Here is a 13,088-nt window from a genome sequence, read left to right as displayed (position 1 = left end):
TCTTTAACAGTTTATAAAATAGTTATATATATCATTTTTTTTTGTAAATAAATAAGAAATTTTTTTAAAAAATAAATAAGGAATTAACATTTCAGAGTTGAGAATAGATATCAAGTTTCCTACTATACAACTGTGACCACGCGACTTAAAATAAATAACAGAACAGAAACATAAACTGAGCTTCGTGTTACAGAAAGTAAATAAACATGCAACCAAAATAATATCCCTAGATATCCATTCACCAACCTACACACACCATTACAATGTAGAATACAGACATCATCCCTCGAGTGTGATTCTTACATTTTTACCATTTCATCCCCTTTTCCCATTTTTTTTTAATTCTTACACTTTTTACATTTTTAAACATATCATTCATTTTTCGAATTCATTCACTCAAATATTCATTTTTCGATATAAAATCATTTTTCACACTTTAAAATTTATTTTTATTATTTAAATTTAAAATTTACAAAACTTATATCAAAATAGGGTCCGAATAGTGCCCAGAACCCAATTGACAGAAATAACCTAGTGAAATATTCTACCCACGTATAATTTGTTATAAAATATAATTAAACACATCAAATATGAAGGTCCGGAAATAAAGAAAATAATTCCACATTTTTTAAACCTATTACAAATTTTTGATAAAAATCCTAAATGTAATTTTTATAATCTAGTTACCAATAGAAATTTAGAGTCCTTACAAATCTCTGTGCTAGAGGATTAAAGCACGTGCGTGAAAATCGAGATGATCAGCATGAAAATTGAGGTGGATCGGACATCGAGGTGACTGATTTTTGAATCTGACCTGGTATTTTCGAAGATCTCAATGCCGTTGTCTTTTCTCCCTTCTGCAACGAAGGACGGTTTGACCTTAAAATAGATGAAATTCGAGGTTTAAAAATTGAAATTCCTGTATCACATACGACTGATTTTTATGAAACGGGATGAAAGAGAAGAGGAAATGAAAAGAAGTTGGATGGATTTTATAGAGGTTGATGTCGCGGACGTTTTTCCCTTTTGTGTCGGAAGTCAACGACAACCCGTTCGCAATGAATCTGAGGTTGAAATTTGTGAGAAAATCAAAATTTTGTTTTAAAACCTTGGGATAATTTTTGGACGCATATAAGAGATAATGAATAGTGATTTCATTTAAAAAATTATTTATATAAGTTTTTGGACAAAATCGATATTTTATATATTGTTTCGTTTGACTATAACTTGACTGTTCGAACTCCAAAAGTGACAAACGAATATTCTATTTTGTATAATTTTTTTTATTTTTGATCTAATGGCGTAATCAAATTCTATAAATTATGTATCTAACAAAATTTTACTTTTTTGATTTGATGGGACCCTAAAATTGACGTCGTTTTTGTTTTTAATGATAATTTGACTTTTTGAGCTCCAAAAATGACATGTAAATAGTTCATTTTCTATAATTTTTCGTTATAAAGCCAATGATATGATTGAATTTTAAAAATTCTTACTTTAGAAAAAAGTCATTATTTTAGCCTAGGCCGATTCGAAAATTGAGGATTTTATAATTTTTATGTTTGGATTCACATTTAAGCATTCTTATAGGTTAAAATATGTTTTTTAATCATTTTAAATCCAATGGTGAGGTCAGATTTTATTAAAAATGACTAAATTTTTTTTTTGAAGTTTTACCCTAAGTCACATTTCAGTATTTTCTCAAGCTTTCACTATTTTTTTAATATACGAATAAAAAACTCGGGATTTTATATTATGAATCTGATTTTGTTAGAAATTGTATTTTGTTTGATAGTCTTTATTGCATTAATTTATGAAATAATGCCACTCATAATAGTGCAAAATCTATTGGATCTAATTAGGTCTTTAAAATAAATAAAGATTTATTAGACAACATTGAAAAATATATGGCAAGACTCATTGCTGAGGGATTTACTCAAAAAGAAGGAATCGATTATATGGAGACCTTTTCTCCTGTATCTAAGAAAGATTCCTTGGGTGCTATTTTGACATTAGTATCCCCCATTTTGACTTGAAGTTGCAACAAATGGATGTGAAAACAATGTTTCTTAATGGAGATCTGGAGGAAGAGGTGTTCATGAAATAACCTAAAGGATTTCCCTCTAGTGACGGTGAGTAATTGGTTTACAAGCTTAAGAAATCCATATATGGTTTAAAACAAACATCCCGCCAATGGTATTTGAAATTTCATAATGTAATTTCTTCATTTGATTTTGTAGAAAATATTATGGATCAATGTATATACCAGAAGGTCAGTGGGAGTAAAATTTATTTTTTTATTTTATATGTGGATGACATTTTGCTAACAACCAATGATAAGGGTTTGTTGCACGAGGTGAGACAATTCTTCTCTAAAAATTTTGATATGAAGAATATGGGTGAGGCGTCTTATGTCATTGGCATTTCAATGTATCTTGGGTCTGTCATAGGAAATCCATATCTATAAGATTTTAGAGAGATTTTGAATGAAGAATTGTTTACCAAGTGTTGTTTCCATTGTGAAGGGTGATAGGTTTAGTTTGTACCAATGCCCGAAGAATGATCTTGAGAGCGAACAAATGAAAAACATTTCATATGCTTCTACTGTCGGAAGCCTACTGTATGCTCAGGTTTACATAAGACCTGACATTGCAATTATTGTGGGAATGTTAGGATGATATCAAAGTGATCTAGGTTTAGACTACTGGAGAGTTGCAAAAAAAGTAATGAAGTACATTCAAAGAACTAAAAACTACATACTTGTGTATAGATTGACGGACAATGTGGAAGTACTTGGTTAGTCAAATTTTGACTTTGATGGCTGTGTTGATTCACACAAATCAACATTAGGTTATATTTTATGATGGTCGGTGGAGCTGTATCATGGAGAAGTGCCAAACAGACCTCGACTACCATTTCCACTATGGAAATCGAATTTATTTCTTATTTTGAGACTACGTTGTATGGTGTATGGCTTAAGAGTTTCATATCTGGGCTTAGAATTATGAATTATATCTTAGGCCATTGAGACAATTCAACTACTGTTTTCATGGTTAAGAACAAAAAAAGTGAAAGTTGAACTAAACACATCGACATTAAGTATTTAGTCATAAGGGAACATGTTAAAGAAAAGAAAGTGGTCCTTGAGCACGTTAGCATTGAATTGATGATTATTGATCCTTTGACTAAAGGCATGCCACCGTTGAAATTCAAGGATTATGTAGTGAATATGGGACTTGATTCCATTATGTTTTTTTTTCATTGTATGGACAATGTTATTTTAATGAAATTCTTAATTATTGTTTTCTCATATTTATGTGCACCTTAATTTAATTTTGAGAAAAATTCATCTGTATAAGACTAAGAATAAACATAGGGTTTATTCATTAAGAAATTGTTACCACATAAATTATAATATTTAAGAAATAAATACATTGTAATACATGGAAGGTAATACTTGTCATTAGAGGACTTATCGTCATGATTAATGTATTTATTACTTAATACAGATTATCGATTGGTTTAAGATAAGACATTTGTACTGTGGACCAAGTGAGAGAATGTTAGCTCCTGATTCTTACAGACAAATCTAAAATCCCTCTTTTTTGAAGCATTTGAAGTGGTCCATAATGTCTTCAACACGTTTCTTGAAGTTTAAAAACGTGACCCACTAATAGATGAAGTGATGGCAACGGACCGAGACGTGAACGAATACTTGATGGAAGCCTCGGTCAAACTTGGTTATATAAGATCCGTTTGGTCCCCAAACTCCTCATTCTCAATCTCTTCTTCAGTCTTACACCATCTATCTAGAGTGAATCTGAGTTTCAGAAGTGCCAAATGAGATAGAGAACTAGTGAAAAAGAAATGCGCGAATCAAGGATAGGAGGTACGATTTTTTAGGCATTTTTAGATTTTGATTCTCTTTAAGTTTTTATATTTGCAATTTAAGAATTGATTTTCAGATTTAATAGTTTATGGTTATAATTTGTAAATATGGAATTTAGAGGTGTCAAAGAGTCAATCAGTTTCAAATTATGTATTTGTGTGTATTGGTCTGGGGCACACTTCTTAGGTCTCAAAATGCACCTAAACTTGAATTCGGGTTTGGCCTCTCAAAGTTTGGGTGTTGGTTTCAAAATTTAATGAGTAATCTTGGGTTGACTTGATTAGTACCAACTCTGTTGGTCTAGAAAATCAGACTCAAATTCTAATAGTGAGGTTGGGTTAGGTGTATTAATTAGTCCCTCGAAAGATTTTGATAAGTTTCACTTCCATTCTAGAAAATAAAAAAAGTAGTCTAATGGCTACTAAGTTGGAATTTTTTTTGTTTATCTTGTATTTTCTTTTCAATCATCAGAGACTGAAGTAGGAGGTAAAAAAAAACAAGAAAGAACATAGTTCAAATCTAATAGAATAGTGGAGTTTTTTCTTGGAACAAAATGAATTTGTAGAATTTCTGATTACATGTATTAGTTTAAAACAAATGGACACATATCCTTATCCAACGTAGACATCTTTAATGGGTCAGATGATAAAACCAAGGAAGACTGAGATCATCGATAGGCTATGACAAGAAATAAACAAGGTATCATCAATTTTGTCATCTTCAAACTCTTTAACCTTTTGGGTAATTTTTTTCAATTCTATCTCCTTTATATTGCTTTCAACCTCTTGCCAACCTTGATTTTTCTATATAAAGATATTTACCATTTTAAACTTCCCCAAAGTCCTATTCTACTCTTCAAGATTGAAGATTGAAGGAAATAGAATCTTGAGGTTCAAGACAAGGGTAAAAGATGAAAGTTATGATGAGAAAAATCAAAACAAATGTTGAAGATGAAGATGAAAGCATTATGATCATTTTTAGTCTAAAGAAAATGTTGTGTACTTAATAGATAAGAAATTTAATTGTTTTGGGGTGTTTCCATGTTTAGTGGTTCATTGCCTACCTAGAGGTTGGTCTATAATTGAAATTAGTTGCTCTTTCTAATCCTTTTTGTCACTTTCTCTCGTAGTTGTTGGATACTTCAATTGTAAGTATAAGTGCCATATCTATACTGTGTTGTGGTCGTATCTTGGCATACCTACATGACATAATATTTGTGGAATTGCTTTCTCACAAGACTAAAAAGCCCAACAAATAACACAAAACAAATGTCTCAATAAAAACCCGATCATGCTACATCAAGATGATGTCATCTTGGTCATATCTTGACCATACATTTCTATGCTAATAGGTTCATCTCTTACTGAAATCTTGTAGTTATTCTTCTTAATGGTTTTGCAATAGTAATAACTTGTACATGTTAGCATTGGCACCATTAGTAAGGTGCATTATATTAAGCTACTAAGAATTTGAGCACCATTATGGAAGGTAGCTTGGATTCAAACACCTTGGATGAAAATTTAGATTATATCTTTGCTATGCTCAATTCCTTGATATGTTTTTTATTATTGATTATCCAACACCAATTCTATAAATTGAAACTCACCTTATTTTTTTCTTGGAAAATGTTTCCTTGTAATTTGATTGGGATGCATTCTTCATCCTTGTTGAGGTTACCTTCTATATTTTCTATTTTGGTTTGACTTATTTTGAGGCCCTTTGATTCCTTCTTCTTTCGATGAGTATTTTTCTTAAATTAAAGATGTCTCACATTCTTGTTGATATCGTCCCTGCAGGTATGTGAGGTGTTAGGAAAACCATATAAAATTTTGTCATATTTACTTGAGACATATTGTGGTGAAGCCAGAAACAAAATGTTACAGGTTTGACATTGAGGTTGTCTTACTATTATAAATTTCTCATGCTCTTTGTGATTGCTTTATGATTGTGGAGGAATGAATTGTGTTTGTAGGAGCAACTTGCTCCCTGCTTGAAAGACTTATGGGAGGAGCCCTTGATCTTTGCTGCTTTCGTTTGGACTCCATTGTGTTGACCAATGCAACTTGCCTAGTGGTAAACAGACTTACATCATCCTAGTTTTAGATAATGCCTTATGCCTTACTTTTGCTGATCCCCAAATGGCTTTATATGTGAAACTTTGTATTATAGAAAGAAATAATGGATACATTCTTGTAAGCGCAAATGGTGGCATAAATCAGCAACAAGTACCTGCAAGTAATGCTTCTAAAATAACTTTCCAGATTTTCCAATGCGTAAATTTTTAACCTTGTCCCAAGTCCCAACTTTGTTTGTTGGGTGATTCTTGAGATCATTCTTATTGTAAATGTTGAGTTATTTTGCTTGGTAACAAGTCTGTAATGTTGTTGCTCAATTACTTAATTCAACACTAGTTGTTCCAAAAAAAATTGTTTAACAGTATTTGGAAAGATTTATAGGTAACATTCTCTGTAGTTCTTATCTGTTTTTTTATGTTTATTTCTATGATTGGAGGTATTCTTCTATTTTTCTTTAATATCTATATTTGAGTATGTATGTAGTAGCCTGAGAATGCTAACACAAATCCCAATGCTAGATCTCGAGGTACTAGGTGGCACCCCTAGATTTCGATGTGGTTTCCTTTGTTTATGTTAGCATTCCAAGGCACTCGAAAACCTAGTAAACAATAAACATAAAAATCTGAATATATCTATATATCTATATATATATATATATATGGGTGGGGTTCTGTAGACACATAAAGCTACTCATAAAGCTACAATATTTTTGTCTTATATGATTATAGAGATTCGAAATGGGCTGAATTTTTGTGAGGATGATCTTTATGGTGAGGGGACCATCCTTGCAAAAAATCATCCCATTCCAAAACTTCTAACCCCATCAAAAATGATTTACAATAATTGGACGGTTTAAAATTTTTCAACTTGTAAACATGGGGCTAGAAGTTTCATAATGTGCTGATTTTTTTCAAGGATGATCTCCTCACCATAGAGATCATCCTCACAAAAAATCAGCCCATTCCAAATATTTTTGCCCATATAAGACAAAACACGTAGCTTTATGAGTACTTTTATGTGTATACATATCCTAATCCTATATATATATATATATATAACTAGGCAAAATAGGATGATAGTGGTAGCCAAATGTACACTGAGCAACATAATGTAGATCAAGAGTGCAGAAGGTGTAACAATATATAGGATTACAAAAATTACCTCTCACTAACAAAATTCTAACTCTCGACCCCAAAATCTATATACAATCTGCACGGACTGACACAATTAGATGTAGCCCCAATGCTTATTAGGTAGCAGACTCTGGTCATTTATATGACCAACTAGATGCTCCTCACCCGCCGACTCCATGCCCGTTTTGACAATTGCAGACTCTGAAGCTAAAAAAATAGGAAGGAAATAGTGAGTAACAATGGTTATCCAGTAGGTCCACAAACAATTCCTACTAATAACCTCTCCTAACATGAACAAATAATTATATTGAATTATTTCAATACATGCAAGGTTTTACAAGGTAAATAATGACTAACTGATACATACAGTTAGAGATAAACAACTAAACATTTTAAAGGATTCACATTACATCAGTCAGCAGTACTCATAACATTTTCTTTTTATACAAATCTAATTGGCAAGATGGAAACATTAAATATGCATTTCATTTTATAATTCAAAAGAAAACAAATATTAGCTTTGTTTAGTGGATCGAGATAAATAGAAGATCATAAAATCATTGATAAAACTTGTGAAGGTGGATCTGACTAATCTACACTTTTTCATAGTATTTTAAGTTTTTACTTTTAGTACTTTCTTTTAGATAATTTCTGTTGAAAACTATTTTTAATTGTTTGCATAAACTGAATTGGATTTAAAGTGAAAAGATTAGCGGATTAACATTGTCTCTGTGGATCGATCTTTGCTTACCAAACTAATATTCTTCTTTTAATTTAATCATAATATATATCTTGAACAAATTGACGCCACTGTTGGGGGCAACGATGTAATCAAATATCTTTTATCTGAAAATTCGATTCAATTTTCTATTGATCAGAATTTTTATTTCAGAAAAATTTAAAAAAATTCCGTTGGATTTCTGAAGTCAGTACGAACAAAACCCTAAAATTTGAACGAATTTCATTAGAATTTTATCGTGGTACCTTAGTCAACTAGGGTACCAAGGTCAAACCTCGAGATTCGTATTTAAAATTTTTATAGAATTTTTCTTCAGACTTCTGGATCTCAATGAACACATGATTTTTCTAGAATTCTAACTTTTTTTCTTCTATTTTCAATCGAAAGATTCGACAATGAACAACGTGGTTGGAAAGTTTTATTTTACTACCTAGATCCGATTCTTTAATGAAAAAACAAGGGCTTTCGTTCTTTTAGTTTATGTTTAGAATATAATTGTAGTAGGATTTTATTTTAGAAGTTTTAATTTCTTTTTAAAATTTAATTTTAATTAATTTAAGAAGGCTCGGACTGTAATAGAATTAAGAGAGGAAGATAGTGGGACGTAACTATCTCGACACCTTGGGTTCGTATATCGAGTTTGGTGTTGGTGGCCCAAGTTGACTCAATCCAATCATCGCTTGTCTAGAATGGGAGGCAAGACTCAAAACCCTAAAAAAAAATTTGTAAGTGGTTTTTTATAGTGACTTTGAGTGAGTTAACTGTACACTTTTGATTGCACAATAGTAAAAAAGGGCACTTTTATGAGGATGACACAAACAATATAACAATCAGATTTCATAATCGAGTTCTTGCCCTATTAGAAAATTAATTTACACAAGCCAAATTTAATTAAAATCTGATTAGACTCAACCATAGGTCCCATCGAGCTCAATATGCAAAGATAGTTTGAGTTGCATCAATTACATTTCTTGATCGAAAATAGTGCCTAAGTGAGATCATGCCCCGATGTTCCTTACTGTACTAGGGCATAAAATACGTCTATTCTAAATGAAGAGGTGATTTAAGAGTGCTTTTACTTAGCATCGTGCACCACTTTTCATCTAGGGATTAAACTGGCTGATTTTGACTTTAGAAAATTGGGTTGGAGACTCAAGTTACCCCTTTGAAACAGCTATGAGCTGTTTAGTATAGTATGAACCCATAAAACATGTGTGAAATTCTTCCCTATTATTTGTGTGCATCATTAGTTTATGTTGGGTAAGAGATCACAAAAGAATCTGCTTGAACCATTTGATCCTTATTTTCAATAATTCAATGAAATTACTTTCCGTTTGAATAAATTAATCATTGCATGAATGCATTATTTAATGGATTGGTGCAAAAAATCCAATAACCTCAGGACTTATTAAAATGCTATCAAAATGGATCTTTAACATTGAAATTTAATAAATTCACCTTCGATAGGGTTACAAAGTTATCATTGCACCTAAGCTCAAGCGTCTACTGCTTAGCCGAGGTCGTATATCTGGTCGGTTAAAACGAATGTTAGTACTAAGCTAACAATCAGAAATGGCCTCAAAATCTAAACGTCAGTACCAAGATACTGGCAATCTTCACCATAAACATAAATAACATAAATAGCAACATGGATGAGTTAAAACAAATCTCAAAATCAATGAAAAAACTCCCTTGACGATCCAAAGGGAAAGATGGCTAAATACAGCATAGCCAGATACACACAAGAGATTTCTAAACTCGATGGAGATAAAGAACCCATAAATGAAAGTCCTATGTTAGCTAATCATTTCTTATTTAGAGACAATCCTAAAAAGTATAAAGGGAATTGATGAAATTACAACATGCATTGAGGTTCTAAATCATGTCCCTATGATTCATTTATCAAAATTTTTTGTAATGTTAGAAATGAAAAAATTCAGTGGATTAGGTTGCGCAAAACACACCTCAAGGTTTATGTCACTAACATGCACATTTTGGACTTTAGTGATGAACATGTGACATTGTTTTTCAACGTAATTTGTCAGGATCAACGCTATGATGGCTGATGTCTCAAGACTCGTCTGTGATTGAAACTTGAGAAAATATGTCAAAGTTATTATGGCATCAATACAAGTACAATACTGAAATTGAGACTTCTTGAAGAGATTTAGAAGCAACGAAGCAGAAGAATGAAATTTTTTTTACTGACTTCATTACTTATTGGAAAGCTAAGGCTACACGAATGTAGGATAGACCCTAAGAAAATGAACATGTAGTTATTATGTTGAAGAATCTCACTTAGGGGTATGCCGAACATCTAGTCACCCAATACCTTCCCACGTTTGAGTCTCTATTATTTGCCGATAACCAACTGGAAGATACCTTCGCTTCTAGGGTCATTTCCAACCCTTCTGACAATAAGCTCAAAAAGCCCTTCACCAATTCCATATCCAGTAGCAATCATGTCTACGTAGCCAATACATCTGCTATACTCGTCTAATCTACTACCTTGCCCATTAACCAAGCTAATCCCAGTCAACCTCAACCGTATCGACAATTCATTAATCTTGGGATATGTTTAAGCACTATTTTTTAGAAACAATTAAAGAAATGACTCATTACACCTCTCCAACCTCAATCTTTTCCAAATTTGTTCTTCCCTTCTCACAATCCATATTTATTTTGAGAGTTTCATCATAACATAGTCACCTTACTAATCATTGTGTCGCTCTTCATCATATCGTTCAAGACCTTATTGATGTCAAAAAAAGTTATTGTCTTTGTCCCTATGCAACCAAATGTTACCACCAACCACCCACTTACCAACCTCCTCAGACTTTGAATAAGTTGTCCAATACCTGACTCCCATTTGACTCAGTCCTCCTAATCTGCTTAGTCAATCCTAAACCACCTAGTTCCTTTCTTATTGGAATGACGGTTCCTAATGTAGTTCTTACCACCGACTGTGAACCATTCAACCTAACTTTAGATGAAATCTACTGTTTATCCCTACCTTATCATGATAGCCTTATTTTCATTGGTAATGTTTCAACCCAGATGGACCCGGAAGAATCCAATTCCTTAGAAGATGAAAATCCTTATCGATTGGACCAATGACACGAACCTTTCCCCCTCTCTTGCAATAAATTTGAACATGTGATCTAGGACAAAAGAATATTAAAAATACCTAAACTTGATAATTATGCAACCTTGGCTATGGGAGAAGAAATAAGTCTGAGCAAGGAAATCTTGAAATAGATAAAGAGTCTAAAGAAGAAGTTCATGATTGCCAAGCTATTGCGAAATCTCTTAACGTTACCTAGATGTTCCTTGAAGACCCCAATGCCTCAATCCTACTGCTTGGAAATAATATCCTGAGTACTCAGTTTATAATCAGCCCATTGTGGGTACTTGTCTCTAGTCTTGTAAGTTAGTTTGATTCCTCTAACCCCTTCCTGAATTAATCAAATTACTTGAATGAGAAGATAAATGTTGTGTTTAACTTCTAATTGAGGAAACAAATGTCACGGACCTCAAAAAATAAATAATTCTCTAGAAATTTAGATAAGAACCATCTTATTCCCAAAGGAACACGAGGAGATAATGAATTTATTCAACAATTTCAAAAGACTTGTTCGCGTGATCTTATGAGGATATGTTGGATGTAAGAATGGGTGTTGTTCGACACTGAAAAAATATTTGCTTGATGAAATGAAAACATCGATGTGTGAGGTTAGAATTTACAGGATTGAAAAAGATGTGACAAACTATATCAATGCTGGACTTTTCAAAATGGTAGAGTTCCCATATTAGATTACTATTCTTAGAACAATGGATTAATCAAGGCAGTTAACGAGAATCTATAAACCATCATCATGAAAATGTGTCAAACACATCGAGATGGGTTTGAGGAATTATCTTTCACACCCTCGATATGTCAAACTTTGACTCGATCCTCTACGAGAGTTGTTCAATACTCTCTGCTATGTGCATGAAAGAAGTTTTATTAGTTAAAATTAAAAATCTGAATATCAAAGTCTTAATGAAAAACTAATTGTTGGGAACAGATTAGGTTTGTCACCAATACAAAAGTCTTAAGAAAAAACCATTCAAAGTTCTTTAAGAAAAAAAGAAAGTAACTTGTGTTTTTGGTAGGAAAGTCAAAGTGCGAGACATGCATATTACGGATTTAGCCCCCAAAAAAAATTGAGCACTCCTCCTCGACCATAAAAAGAAGTTTGAATCCAATTGAGAGATATATTTATCATTAAGAAAACACTACCTGGGAAAATAATCAGACTTCGAGATCAATGGTGTCGAATTGCAAGAATCAATTAACCTTGGCCAAATTGAGCGATACTACGTGCAATTAATACCCAGCTTGAGCCAAGTAAAGACTCAAAAGTCACGAGTATCTTGTCTATGATTGATCTAAATTTTTTTGTTTTCCTAAGTGAATCAAAGAGGATAATGATGAATTCTTTGTTGAATCTCAAAAGAGAATATTTTGTTTCCTTGAGCCCAAATCAAAATATTCAATATAAAAAGTCAAAATTAAAAGTTAAACCTTTAATGTGTTTGTGGTAATGAAAGAATTTAAACATTCATAACAAGGGAAACTTTATTTTTTTAGAGTATGTAGTTTTCCCCTTTACACTAGGGGCATTTTTTTTCAAATTGTGTTTAATTATCCCTAATGCAATGTTCCCTGTAAAACTAGGGGCATTTTGTTATCAAGCTTGATCATTTTCAACCCCAAATGATAATGGTAACCCTGAATTAAAGGTTATTCTCTTGATAACAATTTTTGAAAACCCCCGAGGTTTAAAAGAAGTTAAAATGTTGGTCTAAAATTCATTAAATTTAACTTTTTGTTTAAAAAAAAATGGAAGCGTTTCTAATCTCACATTGGTTTTGCCCAGATAATAGTTCATTACTCTTTCACCTAGAGTAGGCAAAGTAGAACTCTCAGAATCTAATTCATTACTTTTTCACCTAGAGTAGGAAGAGTAGAACTTTCAAAATCTAGTTCATTACTTTTTCACCCTGAAAGCGCCCTCGATCCGCGGGGTGAGCGGATCCGCTTTTGACCCTTGAGGTTTGGGAGTCGCCACCTAGTTATTGTGGTCTAGGAACCAAACTGACTCTAAAATGGATAAAAAGGAACTAATCTACTATAGAAATCTGAATCCGGAGATCATGTTACGGGGTTGGAAGGTGTTAGGCACCAACCCCGCCCGGCCAATGCCGGT

Source organism: Akebia trifoliata, chromosome 2 (assembly GCF_017979445.1).
Source record: "Akebia trifoliata isolate Shusen 1 chromosome 2, ASM1797944v1, whole genome shotgun sequence".
Lineage (NCBI taxonomy): Eukaryota > Viridiplantae > Streptophyta > Magnoliopsida > Ranunculales > Lardizabalaceae > Akebia > Akebia trifoliata.
The sequence above is the reverse complement of the archived record's forward strand: the minus strand, read 5'-3'. Positions refer to the sequence as shown.